This window comes from Eurosta solidaginis, chromosome 3, assembly GCF_040869045.1.
Source record: "Eurosta solidaginis isolate ZX-2024a chromosome 3, ASM4086904v1, whole genome shotgun sequence".
NCBI lineage: Eukaryota > Metazoa > Arthropoda > Insecta > Diptera > Tephritidae > Eurosta > Eurosta solidaginis.
This window is the reverse complement of record NC_090321.1, coordinates 25612717-25635013: the sequence shown is the minus strand read 5'-3', so window position 1 is coordinate 25635013 and position 22297 is coordinate 25612717. Positions and strand designations below refer to the sequence as shown.

At 33.2% G+C, this 22297-nt stretch overlaps 1 long non-coding RNA gene across 1 annotated transcript; it reads right to left on the bottom strand.

The window, feature by feature from the left end:
• Positions 1 to 12231: 12231 nt before the first annotated feature.
• LOC137246290 (uncharacterized) lies at positions 12232 to 12945 on the bottom strand. The gene is made up of 2 exons (XR_010951438.1): positions 12641 to 12945; positions 12232 to 12540 (listed from the first exon to the last, which is right to left on the bottom strand). It is a non-coding gene; the product is annotated as an uncharacterized lncRNA (long non-coding RNA).
• Between the last annotated feature and the right edge of the window lie 9352 nt (positions 12946 to 22297).

The window sequence follows — 22297 nt, the reverse complement described above, 5'->3', positions numbered from 1 at the left end:
TTATTATTACTTCATATAAGCATTGTTTACAATTAAACCGTTTAACTTAAAATTTTTTTTTTAAATTATTTTATTATGATACAAAACACAAAATTTGTTAGTTGTTCGTACAACCAAGTACTGTCGATGCACGTTTGTTCGTACTATAAAGTATTCAATGTAAAAGTTTTGAATGTTCGTAACATCGAAATTTCGTAGAATCGAATGTTTGTAATATCAAGATACTGCTGTATTATGTGTCTTGAGTTTAAGTTCTCTTCTATTTTTGTTGTTGGATGTGAGTTTTTTGTTATATTTCGATCTATCGTATTCGTTGTGTTTTTATTGTTTTGGTTTTCTAAATTTGTTAAATTACGTGTACCAATGGGTGAACGAGAAATCATTCTTTAACAAAATAAAAATAAAGGGAGTTAACAAGAAAGTCATAATGAGATTGCAGATAATAGATAGTATTAAATTAAATGATTCAAGGTTCGATTCGAGCTCAAGGCCAGAACAATATTTTGTTTCTTTGTTTGATCAACGCCCTATATTGATGAGGAGTGTGATGACTAGTACCTAGGACCTACCTAATTATTTTCTAGCTTTTAGTATTATTATTACTTCATATAAGCATTGTTTACAATTAAACCGTCTAACTTAAAAAATTTTTTTAAATTATTTTATTATGATACAAAACACAAAATTTGTTAGTTGTTCGTAAAACCAAGTACTGTCGATGGCCGTTTGTTCGTACTATAAAGTAGTCAATGTAAATATTTTGAATGTTCGTAAAATGGAAATTTCGTAGAATCGAATGTTCGTAATATCAAGATACTGCTGTATTATGTGTCTTGAGTTTAAGTTGTCTTCTATTGTTCTTGTTGGATGTGAGTTTTGTGTTATATTTCGATCTATCATATTCATTGTGTTATTATTGTTTTGGTTTTTTAAATTTGTTAAATTACGTGTACGAATGGGTGAACGAGAAATCATTCTTTAACAAAATAAAAATAAAGGGAGTTAACAAGAAAGTAATAATGAGATTGCAGATAATAGATAATATTAAATTAAATGATTCAAGGTTCGATTCGAGCTCAAGGCCAGAACAATATTTTGTTTCTTTGTTTGGTCAACGGCCTATATTGATGAGGAGTGTGATGATTAGTACCTAGAACCTACATAATTATTTTCTAGCTTTTAGTATTATTATTACTTCATATAAGCATTGTTTACAATTAAACCGTTTAACTTAAAATTTTTTTTTTTTAATTATTTTATTATGATACAAAACACAAAATTTTTTAGTTGTTCGTACAACCAAGTACTGTCGATGCACGTTTGTTCGTACTATAAAGTACTCAATGTAAATATTTTGAATGTTCGTAAAATCGAAATTTCGTAGAATCGAATGTTCGTAATATCAAGATACTGCTGTATTATGTGTCTTGAGTTTAAGTTCTCTTCTATTGTTGTTGTTGGATGTGAGTTTTTTTTTATATTTCGATCTATCGTATTCATAGTGTTTTTATTGTTTTGGTTTTCTAAATTTGTTAAATTACGTGTACGAATGGGTGAACGAGAAATCATTCTTTAACAACATAAAAATAAAAATTTCTCAAGAGAGGGAATAACAAGAAAGTAATAAAAAATTGCAGACAATATATAATATTAAATTGTTAAAAGATTGTTTTTGTTTTATCGGCCTATTGATAAATTATTCAAAGTTCGATTCGAGCTCAAGGCCAAAACAATAATTTTTTTCTTATGATAATTATTGTTTTTTTTTTTAATTTTTCTATAATTGAAAAATTGTATTTTGTTTTTGGAATAGTAAGTAGAAGCTTTTTCAGACAACCTACCATAGCTGCGCAGACAGATCCATTTCGAAGGGTGCTAATATATATTTCACACTACTTTATTTTTGCTTGGATTCCAGGCTAAAAAAAAACGGGCGAAACTTTATCAGAAAGTTAAATTACAAAAACAATTTCAAACAAGAGAAAGAGAGACCAATATTGTCCACAAAATAAAATAATTTGACATGTTTTTGTTTATGTTTTAAATTTTGTTTTTTCATTCACATTTTTCACAACAAAAACAATGCAAATAACACGAAAAAGTAATTTATTCCACACGAAAGTTCATTTTAGTTGTGTATTTATGCATGAAAATCTCAAATTTAAAACAAAATTTTGATTTATCATAAAAAAGGAAGAAAAATCAACCGAATGTCAAAAAAACCTAACGAAATACAAACTGGCACGTTTGTTTTTAACAAACTAGATTGCATTTTTCTTGTATCCTTTTTTTATATAGTTTACGCACTTACACCAGTACTGAAGCCGTATTAGGAGGGAGTGCGACAAAAAAATTGAAGATAAAATACAAGAAAAATACACGAAAATAAAGTTGTGTCATTATTAGCCTTCATCATCAGCAGTGTTGCGAGAAAAAAAATTCTTTGGGGCTAGCGCCTAGAAAAAAAGGGTTAGAAAGAGCTAAATTTCTTCAAGAAAATCCATTATCAGTTGAAAAAAGATCTAAAAGTATATATCTGTGGTAATTTGACAAACAACCTATTTCGAGTTAGGATTAAAGAGAAATTTTGGCTTCTTAACAGAAATCCATAGCAGATCTCCCAATATTATTTATTCACTATTATGCAACCCCCGATAATCGGGTGTGTTTTTTTACCAAAAAATTATATTTCACACCTTGATAGATAAAACCCACTTAGCATTTAGGTGATTAAGTTTGGATTTCCCTATATATGAATACAATTTGATTACTCTTTCTGACTAAATAATGAGTTATCATAATCAAATATGAATACTTTTGATGATCAAAAACTCAATATAGCTTTTCAATCACATTTTGGAATCATATTTGAACCAAATGTGTTTACTTTAGCTGATCAAAAGTTTTTAATAATTTTTCATTCAGCTTTCTGAATCTTTTCTGACTATCTTGGTTGACTGAATAATGAATTTTATACTTGCTAAAATTTTACTTTTCATTGAAGATCTTATTTTTTTCACATACTCACATTTTTTCAATCATGAAATTCAGAAAAAATATATTAAAACTTTATTCTTCAAAACAAAAAATAATGTAAATACTACTCCTAAGAAAAGATGTCCCCAACCATTTCTCCACCTTCGGCTTCCCAGAAAATACAAATTAGACAAAACAAAGGCTGTGAACCCCAGGTAAGTGAAACTCTCTTGACATATGTATGTTCCTGGATATGGCTTCAACATTCCGTACCATACCGTATTTCAAGATGTTGACGATCATAATTGATGCTGGATGTTGTAGTCGAGGTGTATATCGGTCAAGTTTGTTTGCGAGTGACCAGTGGTGCAAATAGCTCACTTTCGCATTCTTTCTTCCCCTGATGAAATAAGATTATTATGTATTATCTTATTTTGAATGAGATATGAAGAATAAATACATCGTAATCGCATTCAAAAATGATTCAAAAATCTCAACCAAAACCATTGAAATATGTTCACGAATATGATTGGAAAATGACTGCGAACAGCATTCAAATATTACTCTAAAACAATTAAAGCTCAATTTTACAATGATATCAAATATGAACAAAAAGCGTTTCGAAATATGAATCATAAATGATTATTCAAGAATAATCACATTTATGGTACATTTTTCTCCCGACGATACGTTAATTTTCGAACAGAAAATGCTTTTAAATTTGAATGTTTTTAATCATATTGTGGTATGATATTTGAATATTTTTTGATCAAAATTTTTAAAAAAATGCTGGCTGGGAAGCTGATGATGATTTAATTTTATAAGAAATATTTTATTTAAATCTATGTATATATGTATAAATACATATCGTCGACCCGGCGGTAAAAGCTGCTAAGTCCACTTTTCACTCAAAACGGCTTTTTGATATAGAGGATGATTTATGCACAGGACGGTAAAATAAATGTATATGTTCAGTGTTCAGAAGTCATAAAAATTACTGAAAGTAAATCCTGTATCTACATCAAGAAAGCTAATATTACCGTTCGAATATGGACTCGTCGGGTATGGATTTCGTCGAGATTTCATTCGTTCGGTCAATGTTTTGGCGCGGCTTCAGTTCCATTTCGGTTACAGTTTTTAGTTTAAATTTCGATTCTGATTTTGTTTCCTGTTTCGGCCCTACCATCGTTTTTGGTTACGGTTTTATTTTCGGTTCGGATTTTACTTTCAGTGTATTTCGCTTTTGGTTCCGTCTTCGGTTTCTGATACCATTTTGGTTACGGTTTCGAAGTCGGAATCGAAAATAAAACTAAAATCAAAATAAAATACAAAATCAAAATCAACATCGAAATCGGACTCGAAATTAAAAATTTAAACCGAAGCGGATTTCGATAATCGACATATGTATGTATCTTACAGTGTCATAATCATGCTCATAAACAACGTACAGTCAGCAAAGATCTTTACACATCAAAAATACTTAGCGTAAATACAAAGCAGAGCAGAAACTTTGGGCCTGTTTTTTTTAGTGTGACTAAACCGACACCTGCATCCCTTTGCATTTACCTGTTCTCTTCTACCACTTAAAGAAGTAAGCCCTCTGCGAACTCTTTTTGGTCGTCCCCTAGGCATTATTATATTTAAAAATATGCAGGTAGCTTGCTTTTCTTAAAACTAATTTGCACTGTTACCGTTGTTTTGAGTGAATTGTCAATTCCAATTCAATTGTCTTTTCATACCAATTATTGCCATCCCACCAAAATTTTGAAAGAAATTCGCAGCAGCTTAAATTATACGAATAAGGGAGTGGAAACAAAACAAAATTAGATAAACACGAAATACATAGCAATGGAATAGAAGATCGCTCATAATTGGTGCAAGTTGCTTGTTTCGACAAAAATCCAATAAGAGTTTCAAATGTGCATACATATGTATGCACATACAATACTGTGCTCATTAGAAAAGAGAGCTAAACAATACAATTATTGAGAGTCCAAACATACATATGTGAGTATGTTTTGTACCGTTAACAATGATTTGACTATTTGTATCAGGCATGCTTAACCAACGAACCGATATCATTTCGTTACAATAATTAATGTTAGTAAACGAAACAAAGTCATTTCGTTTCGTTTATTAACGTTAAGAACGTCAAATTAACGAAATGATTTTGTTTCGTTTTCTGCCATATCAAAACGAAATCAAATCACTTATGTTGATTAGTAATTTCAAAATATGCTGTCAATGCTATATTATCCATTTTGATGGCGTAGTCATTAAAGGTGAAAGCATTGGCCAAGCTGATTGCAACTTTTCTCATAAATTTTGACAGTACGAAAATTTCTCAGAGTATTTTTGACATTACCACCAACGAATTACACAAACAAATTGCATGGAGTTTGTGTGTATGTCCGCTCGCTGTTACCACCTTACGGCTTCACCATTGGCTATAGCATTGCCAGCACAATTCAAATATAAAGTATCACGTTTTTGTTAACGTTTTTAACCTTAACGAAAGGTTTTTGTTTCGGTTAAAAACGAGATACAATTTATCTTGATAATTTCTTTATCGATAATATTGAGAAGTGTTTCAACGGAAACGGTGGAAATTTTTTGATAAACGATTAGCTTAACGTTAAGGTGCATCCCTGATTTGTACATATATGTACTTGTATTGACGCTTCAAAATTACAAACTGATTAATACTAGAGTTGTGCTTTTTCGTTCATTTCAGAGATTCGGGTATTTCGTTATTTTTCTGATGAACGAACAAGTTGTTCTTTTTGTTCATCTGTTCCTTTTTTTTTCAAGCAAATTTGTTCACTGCTGCTCACACCCACGAAAAAAGTCAACCAGTATAGAGGGGGGTTTGTCTGCAGCAATGCTTTGTGTAGGTATATTTAAATGTGTTATGAATAAGTAAGTTTATATAATAATAAGGTAATATACAAATTGTAAATATGAACTTTTCAAGTTTAATAAATGTAATAATTAGTGTTGCGACGTAGCAGCTTCAGCAATTTTGAAAGATAATGAAATTTTTAGTAAGCGGTTAGAATTGAAAAATAATTGGTTGAGATTGAAAATATCATTTTGTTAATATTCATTACGTTAAACTCGGACGACGGATTTGAGCGAAACGTACAATCTCTCTCAAATCGCAACGATATTAACGGTTTACTGACGCATTGTAAACATTCAAACGGCGAACACTCAGGTGTAAAACGCGAAAATTAACCAAATACGTATAAATAAATTAAAAAGCAATAACGAGTTTGTGGCTAAAAAAAAATAAAAATGGTTGAATTTAGCGATTTATGTATTGATGCAATAAAACAAATATTACATGATAAGAATCTTCCGACAAGCGGTTCAAAAGCTGAACTAATTCATGTTTATATAAAATTCACAGCAGGGGCGTAGCCAGAAAATTGCCTTGGTGGGGGGACCAAAAAAAATTTTTCTTTTTCAATTAAATAAATAAATAAAATGTATTTCGTGTATTTCGAATATGATATTGTATGAGAAGCTATAATCGTAGTTGTGGCTGGTGATTTTGTAGCTGAAAACTAACTAGTAAGTTCTGGGATGGAAAAGCCTAGAAGTATGCAACGAGGAAACCAAACAGTATAAAAGGCGACAACAGTAGAGGCGCAAGAATCTGTTTTGATTAAGCACGCTATCTGTCGAGCAATACAAGTGTTATTTTGAAAGTAGTCTAATAAAGACCATTTTGCATTATTAAATATTGGAGTTATTTATTCAACAGTTTAGTGATTCGAACCTTAGTAGAATATTTGAAATAAGCGGAATTGCACTAAATTCGTTACAATATGAAAAATGTTACATTAAAAACTGAAGCGCATGCGTCGGCTTTTCTTTGCCAATTTATCTAAAACTTCATCAACGGTAACAATTTGATCAGGGTGGATGCTTAGTGATGCACAGCCATTCAATCGATTTTCACTCATCGTGTTTCTCAAATAGTTTTTAATCAGCCTAAGAGTTGAAAAAGATCTCTCGTTCGTTGCCGTTGTTACTGGAAGCGTACACAAGATTTTCAACAACATATGAACATCAGGAAAAGACACAGAATCACATTCCTGTAATATTAATCATAGATAAATTGAAAAAAAAACCGAGGTACCTATTTCAGGAATAAGTTGAATTCATGCTTTTTGAGGATATGCATGAGATCTAACGTATACGTATATAAAATTCAAAAGAAAGAAACTGACCAAATAGAAAGAAATTTAATTTAAAAAAGCCAAATCTACACGGAAAAAACACTAATGTGTTTTTTACATTTTAAAATGTGTATTAAAAATTAGTGGCATTTTATCATATAAATACATGTTTATATAGTTGATGATGAAATTTTAACACACGACTTGTTAATTGGTCAAAACATATGTCGTGATTTATATTTTATGGCCACGCCCGCTTTTCCCCAATTCCACATTTTTCAGGAGGTGTTAGGACTTAACGGCATATATCTCCTTACCAATTTTCACTACCCAACCATTACTACATCCAGAGATTTGCAGTATGATACATTTCATTTGTATGGGAGGTGCCACGCCCCCTTCTCCCCAACCCCACAATTTCTTGGGGTTGTTAGGGAATGACCTCATATAACACCTTACTGAATTTCAATGTTCTAGCATGAATACTTTCAGAGTTATGTAGTACATAATATTCATTTTGCATGGGAGGTGCCACGCCCCTTCTATATATCGATATTATTTTTAGCCTACGACCATCCTTGGAAGGTTTCTAGTGGCTTGTGCAAATTTGGTTGTGATCGGTCGATCCGTTTAGGACGTAACTCGATCTGTACTTACATAATTCGAATTTTATATATGGGGTATTCCATCCCATTTCGACCAGTTTTGAACCCGACCCCTTTAGAATTGGCTGAAAGTTTTTCCTCTTTTTCTAGCTTACGAAAGATGTTTTTCAGAAGTTTTTCAAAATTTTTCATCCAACTCAGAAAAGTTATGAATTTAAAAAAAAAACACCGTTTTTATGATTTTAATAATCGGGGATTGCCCATATTGCTTTTTTAAATGTATGAAAACATTTATTTGAAGCAACTTTTTAATTTTATAATTTATTTTAATAGTTTAGGAAAAATTTAAACAACGTGACATCAGGACGGACAAGGCGACAGCTGTTTCGATTATACCTTGTTTTTGTTTTCAAAATGCTATAACTTTTTCCAAAATTGACCGTTTGGGATCTTTTTTTTTAATTTGTTTTTAAATGTACTTTTCGGAAAAAATTCAAAAAAATGTTTAAAGTTTTTTTTTTTAATTTTTCAGTTTTTCGAGATTTTTCGAATTTCGCCCTTTTTTCTCATAAAAAACTTCAATCAATTCTGCAATCATCCCCACTAATCCCGGAGTGGCCCAAGAATTTTTTTTTTTTTTATTTAATTGAAAAAAAAAAATTTTAATTTTTTTGTATTTTTTCCGAAAAGTACATTTAAAAACATATTTAAAAAAAATGATCCCAAACGGTCAATTTTTGAAAAAGTTATAGCATTTTGAAAAAAAACGTTTTTTCAAAATATTTAAAACTTATTTTGAGTTGGAAAATGCTATAACTTTTTCAAAAATTTACCGTTTTTTTAATATGTTTTTAAATGTACTTTTCGGTAAAAATACAAAAAAATTTTAAAGTTTTTTTTTCTCAATTATATAAAAACAAAAAAAACTTCTCGGCCCACTCCGGGATTAGTGGGGATGATTGCAGAATTGATTGAAGTTTTTTATGAGAAAAAAGAAAAGGCGAAATTCAAAAATATCGAAAAACTGAAAAATTACAAAAAAAAACTTTAAACATTTTTTTGAATTTTTTCCGAAAAGTACATTTAAAAACAAATTTTTTACAAAAAAAAGATCCCAAACGGTCAATTTTTGAAAAAGTTATAGCATAGTATTTTGAAAACAAAAACGGTGTCTTTTTAAAAATTCATAACTTCTTTTGAGTTGGATGAAAAAATTTGAAAAACTTCTGAAAACGTCTTTCGTAAGCTAGAAAAAGAAGAAAAACTTTCAGCCATTCTAAAAGGGTCGGGTTCAAAATTGGTCGAAATGGGATGGAATACCTCATATATAGATAGATAGATAGATGTTAATCATGCAGGATATTTTTAAGAAAAACGCCGCTAGGTGAACAAGGAATTCGTTTTCTATAGTTTCAATTCACATCCACGTCTCTTATTTTAAGAGATGCGCAGAAGGATGGAAGGGTTTTACTTTACAAGAGACTGTGATGGATTGTATGGTATAGGTATGGTTCGAATCATATTTGGATTTTGGGTTCAAGCGTTTTATCATCAGAACTAGAATTTTAACGATTTATCCAGCCTGCAATGTATTCTAAAGCATGAATAATAGCTTACAACTAAATGGCTGTTTCACAAATTGAATCTCTTTAAATTTTATGAATTCCTTAACCTCAAGTGGTACATCCTTGTAGAGCAAAATATCAATTTAAGATTACCCGAATGTTTTGCCAGACCAAAATTTTATCGCCGAGGCTGCCGAAGTAGTACCTGAAAGTACTCATATCGGAGCACATCTAATTCACGAATCCTAAAGAGAAACCTAGACATACCGGTTAAGGTCTCCTTAATCTGCGTGGAGCATTTTGGCCAATATAAAAACTATAAATGCGTTAAGTTACAGGACAATACCAATTACAACGTTGCACGTCACAACCGACGAAGCCCAAAAAAGTTAAAATGTTGACCCTATAAAATATGTTGAGGAATCAGTGCATTTATCACATTTCTAAGCCAACTTAAGCCATTTTAGGAAATTGTCGCATATATGTATTGTAACGCATTTAGTGCAATTCCGCCTATGTGCAACCTGCTAACGTTCGAATAACTAAACTGTTGAATAAATAACTCCAATATTTGATAATGCTCTTTATTAGACTACTTGCAAAATAACACTTTTATTGTTCGACAGATAGCGTGCTTAAATCAAAACTAACTTTCGTGCCTCAACTGTTCCTGCTTTTATAGTGTTTGGTTTCCCCGTTGACATATTTCTAGGCGGTTCTATTCTAGAATTTACTAGTTAGTTAGCAGCTATAAAATTACCAACTATAACTACGTTTATAGCTTCTCATATGCGCGTGTATATGTGAGTGTTACTTGCACAAATTACTGCCTACTTTTGAGCGCATCTCAGATAAGATATATGTATGTGTTTGTGCGTTTTCTCTCCGCTGCGTGTACGTACATATGTGTGGACATAATGATTGAATCCTTTATGTAGATACAAGTGAATGCCTGCTTTATTGTTGTTGTGGCTTCATTTACTTAGCATCAGACTAGTGATGTGAGTATCACTTAGTGTCACTAACATTCGTCACAGTAGCTATTTATTAACGAAAGCAATTGTTCCAATAAATAGCTTTGTTTCGCACAAAATTCAGGTTAAAGTAGAAGAATGCGCCGGCGATGGCAGCGGAAATGTGTAAGATAATAAATGAAGTGCTGATTAAATATTTAATTTTTATCTTTAAAATTTCTCTTTTTTTTTTACAAAATTATACAGAAATTAATTGGATGATTAAGAGATGAAAAACAAACTTAGTTTTATCAATTTCCTCTTAGAAAAATAAGTGAAAATATAAATTTAAGTGACTAATTTTATTCCAAAGTATGGCGAAGTATGGCGACCACCGCGGTGTGGTGGTAGCGTGCTCCGCCTACCACACCGAATGCCCGGGGTGTGAACCCGGCAACGTCAAAATTTTAGAAATAAGGTTTTTCAATTAGAAGAAAATTTTTCTAAGCGGGGTCGCCCCTCGGCAGTGTTTGGCAAGCGCTCCGATTGTATTTCTGCCATGGAAAGTTCTCAGTGAAAATTCATCGGCCTTGCAGATGCCGTTCGGAGTCAGCATAAAACATGAAGGTCACGTCCAGCCAATTTGTAGGGAAAATCAAGAGGAGCACGAGGCAAATTGGAAGAAAAGCTCGGCTTAAAATCTCTTCGGTGGTTATCGCGCCTTACATTTATTTTATTATATGGCGCATAATTTTTTACTTGTCTGACTATATTTCTTTTTATCTAGAAAAACTCAAAACATTTATGTATCATTAATATTTGTACATTTTGTTTATACATACATGTCTAGATGTATGTCTTATTGAACAAATCAGTTTTAAAATTATTATAACCAGCGTCCGCCCGTTAACACGATAACTTGAGTAAAAGTTAATACATCATCACAAAATTTGGTACACGGGCTTTTCTTGATATAGAATATTTTGTCATTGAAAATGGCCGATCGAAAGATTCCACTGGATCATTTTCAATATCGAAAATTTTGTAAAATGGAAAAAATAGGACACTGGATTAATAAATACTAGCAGAATTATGGAACAAATTTTTTTTACAAATTTCTATTTCCTAATCAGCAACCTAGAAACCCCTTTGTTACCAAGCTTGATACAAATATAAAAAAGTTTGGCGTGAATATTTAGTATTTTCGAAGACAATATTAGATACTATATGGCATAGTTCAGGGTAAATAACATTTTACAAAAGCTTTATGTAACAGAAACATACTTGAATTGTTTGCCTATACTGAACTAGCATAGACCACCGGTCAGATTGAGGTACAGCGGCGATTTATACTCATATCCGGCTTCGCATTCCGCTTTGCCAGATGGCCCGAAAATGAATGGAATAGATTTTTTTGCTTTTTGTGAAGTATTTTTATTATTAACTAGTACTGCCTGGGATCGATTATTCGAATATCCAATTTCTTAGATAGGAGATATCAAAAATTAAGCTATAATGTAGATCTCTATACATGGGACACACAAATATCTCTTTATTTGAGATATGCCGTAGTCCCTTTCGCTAAATTTCTACTCCTCTGTAGAACACGGCATTTATATGGAGGTACTTCTAGCCAAAGTTTTCACTAACCAGGCCCTATTAGTAAATAAGTTTAATGGACTTGGTCTTGAATTTTAATCGTCTGTTCATCTCATACATTTGGAAATTTTAATTTGGAAATTTTCAGAAAAACTGAAAACAACTAAACATTCCATCTGACAGATAGTTATTTCCATTCTCCCAAAAATCTCATCAGATGTCTTTGTATCTTTAAATTAGAAATTATATTCACCTTGAGCTTGAGTTCAAACCTGATCTTTCAGATTTCTATTCCCGCAACCCTACCACTACCATTAGGCTATATATACTTCGTTAGGCTGGTTAATTCAGTGTTTCTATTTTTGTCTTTATTTATATAACTTGTTAAAATTTACAAACGGAATATTTGTATTGTGAACATTTGAATATCAAATTAAATTAATTTCTTGTTTAAAATCTTTGCGGGAACAACATTTTACTATCGTCCATATATTTTGACATGAAAATTACAACCACGCCTAAATTTACTGGTGGAACGTAGCTTAACAAAAGTATGATCAGGACCACCTTCCGTCAATTTAACCTCTCCACTATCGCCATTTGTGGATTGATCGATCACTTCTACACGCGTAATTATAGCAGCATGTTGTCCATCCTATTAAACCAAATATGTGAAAGAAAATCAGAAATGTTTATTTTAATCCACATTGTTCACAAGTCACAAGCGATTTTCACAATTTCATTAATTTACAAACCTGCTCATAAGTAAATTCCCCTTTTTCCGTGCACAGACATGTCGATCCAGCAGGCATGGGTTTGTCTACTAAAATGTCGTCGTTATCTAGGCGTCTACCCCAATGATATGTTTTACCGGTTTTACCAGTAGATACAAGCGCAATTAATGCTAAAAATATTAACACAAACAACGATTTCATGTTTTTTTGTTTTAATTTTTTTTGGACGTGCTAATTTAAATTTTATGCGCACAATTAGGTATTTTTTAACTTGCAACTGCGAAATTCAAATACAAACTGCACGCTTGAGATAATTTTCACTTGGCTTTATGTAGTTCAGATGGTTTTAAATATACTATCTATATTATTTTTTAAACTTGTTTTGGGTATTCTTTTTAAATAGGCTAAGTCGATTTACGAAAAGTTCTCTACATTTTAAATGGTTTTATTTAGCTTGACATTACAGGCCGGCCAGCTGGCTGGCTGGCTGGCTGGCTGGCTGGCACGAATTTTGTAATTGAAATTTAAGTAACTTCCGGATAAGCTACAAGCTTGAAACTAGGAATATTGTTCAGACCCGATGGCAATGCAATAAAAAGAAAAACCTCCGATAGGTGGCGCATGGATCGAAATATTTCAAAAAATCGTATTTGTGGTCGGATTTGATTTATATTTGGAACACATAATACATACATGAATAGAAACCGACATATGAAAAAAAATCGTCGCTGGCTGCCGCAGGGATGGAGCTATTTATTTATTTATTATTTATTTATATATTTCTTCTTAGAGCTTATAAAAATATAGCTTATACATATATATAGTAAATAATATATGTGAACCGGTCTATGAAAAGGTGGCTTATGACTCAAAAAAGAAATTGCGAGAAACAGCTGCTAACAGCTGTTTTTTCAAATCCAAGTTATTTATATGAATCTATTGACTGCCCAAATGGAGGTAGCCCAATAGGTAGCAGGTTTGTATCTGACGCTGTTAACGTATTTAAAGTGCGAAGGCAACATCTGAACGGCGATGCACTCATTAGGTTGAGTGGTGTGTTACAGTATGAGACTACTTTTTGCGTACGTGGGAAAGCTTCCTAGTGCCAGCGTAGAGTACTCGGGATGTATGCAATGCTATTGGTGATTCGAAAGTTTGACCATCTTGCACTAGAATGGCAGTGTTCTACCGTAATTGTACAACTTGTGTTTAAATTCCTTTATGTTATTAGATTTAACTTCATTTGGCAATTAATTGTAGAATTGTAGTCCTTTATAGTACAAATTGTATTTGCCTGCTTCTGTTCTATAAGCTGGTAAAGTAAAATCATTCCTTCTTCTTGTATTTACGGAATGAGCATTTCTTACATATTTTATGTTACTTTTCAAATAATCATGCAAGTTGTATCCTATTGTGTTTCTAATAAACTTCATTCTATGATAAAAAAAAAAGTATCTGTTTAATGCTTAGCCAATTTAGAGCGAAGAGCATATCTCTGATAGGTGTGCCATAGCGTTTCCCAAGAACAAATCGCATAGTTCGGTTCTGTTGCTTTTGCAGTTTGTAAATTTGGCTATCTCTCTTAATGAATAATAATGATGGACAATATAGGAAGTGAGGTTGGATTATCGATCTGTAAACCATTACCTTGTACGGTCTACTTTTTGGTTATTTTCCCAAGCTTGTAATCGATATATACAAAAAATCGTATTTGTGGTCCGATTTGGCTCATATTGGGAACAAATATACCATACGGTCCGGTAGAAGTGACATCAAAATATCTTGGAGCTCTAGGAGGGAGAAGCATACGTGGTGCCGAGTAGAGTAGAGCATTTGGAAGGATTATGTGACCTAGATTGTTACAAATTGTCAGGAAAGAGTTCTTGTAACAATGAGTCACTAAATGAACTAAATAGAATGAGAACAATATGCAATTAGATAAAGACTAAAAACTTGAAAATAAAATAATTTTAAAAAAATTTTAGTTAAACGGTTTTATTGAAAACAATACTTACATGAAGTAATAACAATACTAAAATCTAGAAAATAGCATTTTTTCCAGTATAAAAACTATAAATGCGTTCTGTGGCACAACACCAATTACAACTTTGCATGTCACAACCGATGAAGCCCAAAAAAGTTAAAACGTTAACGCTCTAAAATATTTTGAGGAATCAGTGCATTTATCACATTTCTCCCTAAGCCAACTTAAGCCATTTTAGCAAATTTTCGCATATATACATCTATTTATTAACGCAAGCAATTGTTCAAATAAATGGCTTTGTTACGCACAAAATGCAAGTTAAAATAGCAGAATGCGTCAGCGTTGGCAGTGGAAATGTGTAAGATAATAAATGAAGTGCTGATTAAATATTTAATTTTTATCTTTAAACTCTCTCTTTTTCTACAAAATTATACAGAAATTAAGTGGATGATCAAGAGATGAAAAAAAAACCTTAGTCTTATTAATTTCCTCTCAGAAAAACAAGTGAAAATATAAATTTAAGTGACTCGTTTTATTTCGAAGTATGGCGAATCATTTTTTACTTGTCTGACTCTATTTTTTTATCTAGAAAAGCTCAAAACTTTTATGTATCATTAATATTTGTACATTTTGTTTATACATACCTAGATATGTATGTCTCATTAAACAAATCAGTCTAAAAATTATTATACGCAGCGTATTTTAATTAAGCCCTTTGCGTCCGTCCGTTAGCACGATAACTCGAGTGAAAATTGATATATCGTCACAAAATTTGGTACACTGGCTTATCTTGATCCAGAATATGTTGGCATTGAAAATAGCCCATTGCAAGATTCCACTCGATCAGTTTCAATATCGAAAATTTTCTAAAATGGAAAAAATGGGACACTGGATTAATAAATACTGGCTGAATGATGAAACAAAGCAGGTCATCTACCTTTATAACGCAAAAAAGAATTGAGTAAAAGTTTTATAAATGGGCATGGCACCGCCCACATTGAAGTGAAGAAAATTTTTTAAGTTTTAGAAGTCACGCATCAGAAGCCGTTAATATCACTTTGCAATTTCGCAGAATTATTACGCCAATTTTTTTTTAAGCTGCTTGAAGCTGCAAATTTGGCAATATATTTATGACTTGTTACTTCATTACCAATCAAGATAGAGCATTGAAAAGAAAAATCCTATATGGTCCTAGTCCTCTCCTTTTAGTTAAGTCCTTCACAAAACCTTTATTACCAAAGTCGAACAAGCGTTCCAATTTAACGGTATTGTTTCAGTTCATTGTTTCTAGAATCAATACTGTTTTATATAGCTGCTTACGGAAGAAGATAATTGTATATCTGTAGGTAGTATGTTTCAGCTATCATATCATTTAAGGTTCTTGATATTTCTCTTTGCATGTATCCGTAATATATATATATATGAGATCTCCGCTGGGTATATAATGTTCAGTTTCGCCCGAACTTAGACTTACAACCTATTCCTTGTTTGTCATTACCATTGTGAATTCATGAAAGTGGCGAATGTTTGATATGATTATGTTTGTACGATATCGGTATCAAATGAAAGGTGTTAATGAGTATTTTAAAATGGAGTGGGCCTCAGTTCTATAGGTGGACGCCTCTTCGAGATATCGCCATAAAGGTTGACCAGGGGTGACTCTAGACTTTGTTTGTACGATATGGGTTTCAAATGAAAGGTGCTAATGAGTCTTTTTAAAAGGGAGTGGATCTTAGTTCTATAGGTGGACGCCTTTTCGAGATATCGCCATAAAGGTGTACCAGGGGTGACTCTAGAATACGTTTGTACAATATGGGTATCAAACGAAAGATATTAATGAGTATTTTAAAAGAGAGTGGGCCTTAGTTCTATAGGTGGACGCCTTTTCGAGATATCGCCATAAAGATGGACCAGGGGTGACCCTAGAATGCGTTTGTACAATATGGGTATTAAACGAAAGGTATTAATGAGTATTTTAAAAGAGAGTGGGCCTTAGTTCTATAGGTGGACGCCTTTTCGAGATATCGCCATAAAGATGGACCAGGGGTGACTCTAGACTTTGTTTGTACGATATGGGTATCAAATGAAAGGTGCTAATGAGTCTTTTTAAAAGGGAGTGGATCTTAGTTCTATAGGTGGACGCCTTTTCGAGATATCGCCATAAAGGTGGACCAGGGGTGACTCTAGAATGCGTTTGTACAATATGGGTATCAAACGGAAGGTATTAATGAGTATTTTAAAAGAGAGTGGGCCTTAGTTCTATAGGTGGACGCCTTTTCGAGATATCGCCATAAAGGTGGACCAGGGGTGACTCTAGAATGCGTTTGTACAATATGGGTATCAAACGGAAGGTATTAATGAGTATTTTAAAAGAGAGTGGGCCTTAGTTCTATAGGTGGACGCCTTTTCGAGATATCGCCATAAAGATGGACCAAGGGTGACTCTAGACTTTGTTTGTACGATATGGGTATCAAATGAAAGGTGCTAATTAGTCTTTTTAAAAGGGAGTGGGCCTTAGTTCTATAGGTGATCGCCTTTTCGAGATATCGCCATAAAGGTGGACCAGGGGTAACTCTAGAATGCGTTTGTACAATATGGGTATCAAACGAAAGATATTAATGAGTATTTTAAAATAGAGTGGGCCTTAGTTCTATAGGTGGACGCCTTTTCGAGATATCGCCATAAAGATGGACCAAGGGTGACTCTAGACTTTGTTTGTACGATATGGGTATCAAATGAAAGGTGCTAATTAGTCTTTTTAAAAGGGAGTGGGCCTTAGTTCTATAGGTGATCGCCTTTTCGAGATATCGCCATAAAGGTGGACCAGGGGTAACTCTAGAATGCGTTTGTACAATATGGGTATCAAACGAAAGATATTAATGAGTATTTTAAAATAGAGTGGGCCTTAGTTCTATAGGTGGACGCCTTTTCGAGATATCGCCATAAAGATGGACCAAGGGTGACTCTAGACTTTGTTTGTACGATATGGGTATCAAATGAAAGGTGCTAATTAGTCTTTTTAAAAGGGAGTGGGCCTTAGTTCTATAGGTGATCGCCTTTTCGAGATATCGCCATAAAGGTGGACCAGGGGTAACTCTAGAATGCGTTTGTACAATATGGGTATCAAACGAAAGATATTAATGAGTATTTTAAAATAGAGTGGGCCTTAGTTCTATAGGTGGACGCCTTTTCGAGATATCGCCATAAAGATGGACCAAGGGTGACTCTAGACTTTGTTTGTACGATATGGGTATCAAATGAAAGGTGCTAATTAGTCTTTTTAAAAGGGAGTGGGCCTTAGTTCTATAGGTGATCGCCTTTTCGAGATATCGCCATAAAGGTGGACCAGGGGTAACTCTAGAATGCGTTTGTACAATATGGGTATCAAACGAAAGATATTAATGAGTATTTTAAAATAGAGTGGGCCTTAGTTCTATAGGTGGACGCCTTTTCGAGATATCGCCATAAAGATGGACCAAGGGTGACTCTAGACTTTGTGTGTACGATATGGGTATCAAATGAAAGGTGCTAATTAGTCTTTTTAAAAGGGAGTGGGCCTTAGTTCTATAGGTGGACGCCTTTTCGAGATATCGCCATAAAGGTGGACCAGGGGTGACCCTAGAATGCGTTTGTACAATATGGGTATTAAACGAAAGGTATTAATGAGTATTTTAAAAGAGAGTGGGCCTTAGTTCTATAGGTGGACGCCTTTTCGAGATATCGCCATAAAGATGGACCAAGGGTGACTCTAGACTTTGTTTGTACGATATGGGTATCAAATGAAAGGTGCTAATGAGTATTTTAAAAGGGAGTGGGCCTTAGTTCTATAGGTGGACGCCTTTTCGAGATATCGCCATAAAGGTGGACCAGGGGTGACCCTAGAATGCGTTTGTACAATATGGGTATTAAACGAAAGGTATTAATGAGTATTTTAAAAGAGAGTGGGCCTTAGTTCTATAGGTGGACGCCTTTTCGAGATATCGCCATAAAGATGGACCAGGGGTGACTCTAGAATATGTTTGTACGATATGGGTATCAAATGAAAGGTGTTAATGAGTATTTTAAAAGGAAGTGGGCCTGAGTTCTATAGGTGGACGCCTTTTCGAGATATCGCCATAAAGGTGGACCAGGGGTGACTCTAGAATGCGTTTGTACGATATGGGTATCAAATTAAAGATATTAATGAGGGTTTTAAAAGGGAGTGGTGGTAGTTGTATATGTGAAGGCGTTTTCCAGATATCGACCAAAATGTGGACCAGGATGACCCAGAACATCATCTGTTGGATACCGCTAATTTATTTATATATGTAATACCACGAACAGTATTCCTGCCAAGATTTCAAGGGTTTTTTTATTTCGCCCTGCTTTTTAATTGTCTTCTACTTAATATGGTAGGTGTCACACCCATTTTGCAAAGTTTTTTTCTAAAGTTATATTTTGCGTCAACAAACTAATCCAATTACCATGTTTTATCCGTTTTTTCGTATTTGGTATAGAATTATGGCATTTTTTCATTTTTCGTAATTTTCGATATCGAAAAAGTGGGCGTGATCATAGTCGGATTTCGGCCATTTTTTATACCAATACAAAATGAGTTCAGATAAGTACGTGAACTGAGGTTAGTAAAGATATATCGATTTTTGCTCAAGTTATCGTGTTAACGGCCATGCGGAAGGACAGACGGACGACTGTGTATAAAAACTGGGCGTGGCATCAACCGATTTCGCCCATTTTCACAGAAAACAGTTAACGCCATAAAATCTATGCCCCTACCAAATTTCACAAGGATTGGTTAATTTTTGTTCGACTTATGGCGTTAAAAGTATCCTAGACAAATTAAATGAAAAAGGGCGGAGCCACTCCCATTTTGAAATTTTCTTTTATTTTTGTATTTTGTTGCACCATATCATTACTGGAGTTGAATGTTGACATAATTTACTTATTTATTGTAAAGATATTAAATTTTTTGTTAAAATTTGACTTTAAACAAATTTTTTTTTTAAAGTGGGCGTGGTTATTCTCCGAATTTGCTAAATTTTATTAATCATACATATAGTAATACTCCTAACGTTCCTGCCAAATTTCATCATGATATCTTCAACAAATGCCAAATTACAGCTTGCAAAATTTTTAAATTACCTTCTTTTAAAAGTGGGCGGTGCCACACCCATTGTCCAACTTTTTACCAATTTTCTATTCTGCGTCATAAGTTCAACTCACCTACCAAGTTTCATCGCTTTATCCGTCTTTGGTAATAAATTATAGCACTTTTTGTGTTTTTCGAAATTTTCAATATCGAAAAACTGGGCGTGGTTATATTCCGATATCGCTCATTTTAAATAGTGATCTGAGATGAGTGCTCAGGAACCTACATACCAAATTTCATCAAGATGCCTAAAAATTTACTCAAGTTATCGTGTTAACGGACGGACGGACGGACGGACATGGCTCAATCAAATTTTGTTTCGATCCTGATGATTTTGATATATGGAAGTCTATATCTATCTCGATTCCTTTATACCTGTACAACCAACCGTTATCCAATCAAAGTTAATATGCTCTGTGAGCTCTGCTCAGCTGTGTATAAAAATCAAACGGAACGGAGGGAATTTCGGGATTGATTTTTATATAAGCTCTCATTGAGCTATAAGCATAAAACTTAACAGATGGGTTAAAAAAGGAGAATATAAAAATAAAATTAAAAAATTTTAAGCACTTCCTTTATATAAATGGACAAAAATCAGCGAAATATGTCTCTTTATATAAAGACATATTCTTGTTAAACTTTGATTTTTAAATTTTGACATAGAAATTGCAAAAATATTTCTGAGAAGTAAAAATATAAAGGTGGAGCGCAATTGATTGACTAATAATATCTCCTTTCATACCATTTTTCCAATCCTAGTAATGTGCGCTCCAATTTTATATTCTTACTAGCAGACCCGTCAGACGTTGTTCTGCCCTAAATTTGGTCTATCTGCATACATTTTAATAAGCTTTTTCTCTCTAACTCTGCCTTTCCCTCTTCACTTCTTCTTAATCATTTTATTCACTCCTCCCTCCGTCTTTTTCGCTTCATCTATCTCTATTTTCGTCTCACTATATCTCTTTCTCAGTCTCGTTATCCTTCCATCTTTTCTCTTCTCTCAAGTTTTTCCCATTCTTCTTCATTCCTTATTCCCAATCCCAGAGGGTGGTATGTATTTTGTCCCAGTCCCATTCCGAGTTCCAGTCCCACTCCGAGTCTCAGCCCCTATCCTAGTCCTAATCTCATTCCCAGCCCGTCTCTGGTCTATTTCCCCGAAAAAAGGATCGTAAATACTAATATAGGCAATTATATATACCAAATTTCAGGCAAATCGAATAAGACGTATGTAAATAGGTATGTGGGTATTATCAATTCATGCTTTTTTTCGGCTTCGCATGCATATTTATCAGTTTTGCCAGGTTGATGCGACTAAATCGAATATCACAATGAAAATTACTTTAAATCTCTGATCAACAACTTTCATTTGATATACATATTACACACAAATTCTAGGGGTATCCGGGTACACGTTTTGGCCTATATCTCGAGACCCTAGTCACCCAGCGGTATAAATTACTCTGTACAGCTGTACAGCTTCAATTTGATACCCAAAATGTAAAAACACATCCTAGTGTTACCCTGATCCACGTTTTGGCCTATATCTCGTGACCCTATTCACAAACAGATATAAAAATTACCCTGTACTAAAGCACTCATCAACAGATTTCATTTGTTATCCATATTCTATAAACACATTCTGCGGGTACCCGGGTCCACATTTTGGCCTATATCTCGAGACCCTAGTCGCCCACGGGTACGAAAAATGCCCCGTATCAAAGTACTCATAAACAACTTCCATTTGATGCCCACGTTGTACAAACATATTACTCAGGTCCACATTTTGATCTCAAGACCCTATCGGGGGATAACGGGATAAAAATTATCCTATGTCTGTCTCCTGGTTCTAAGCTACCCCTCCACCAATTTTCAGCTAAATCTGTTTATCCGTTCTTGAGTTATAAATAGTGTAACTAATACCACTTTCTCTTATATATGTACATATATACATCACATTAGAAACTTCAAAAATAACAGTATTTCTCCACTATTTAATGGATGTTATTATACAATTTCAATCACTCTATCTATTAAAAAAAAGCGCATGAAAATCCGTTGCGTAGTTTTAAAGGTTTAAGCATTCAAAGGGACATGGGACAGCGAAATCGACTTTGTTTTATAATATGTAGTGATAGTGATACATGCAAAAATACCAAAAATATAATTTTTTGAAGAATTTTAAGGAAATGTTTAATATTTTTAACGAAAGATTATTTTTCAATAGATGTATGCATTCTTAACCATTTATGTTGTTGTACACAGCGAACAAACACACATACGCATTTTTTGATAAAAATGTTACTTTTGTTTAAACAATTTGGCTGATATAAGAAAGGAATCAAGTATTTTTTTGATGCAGATCGAATGTAAATATTTCAAAGTTTTACAGAAAAGTAGAATTTTTTAAATCCATCCATCCGTTTATGAGTTATAGCTGTGTAAACAAAAATTTTATGATATTTTACTACATTTTGGCAATTTGCCACACCCCTATAATACATACCTTCAAATTATATTAACTGTACCATCTCACGTATCTAAGCTTCCA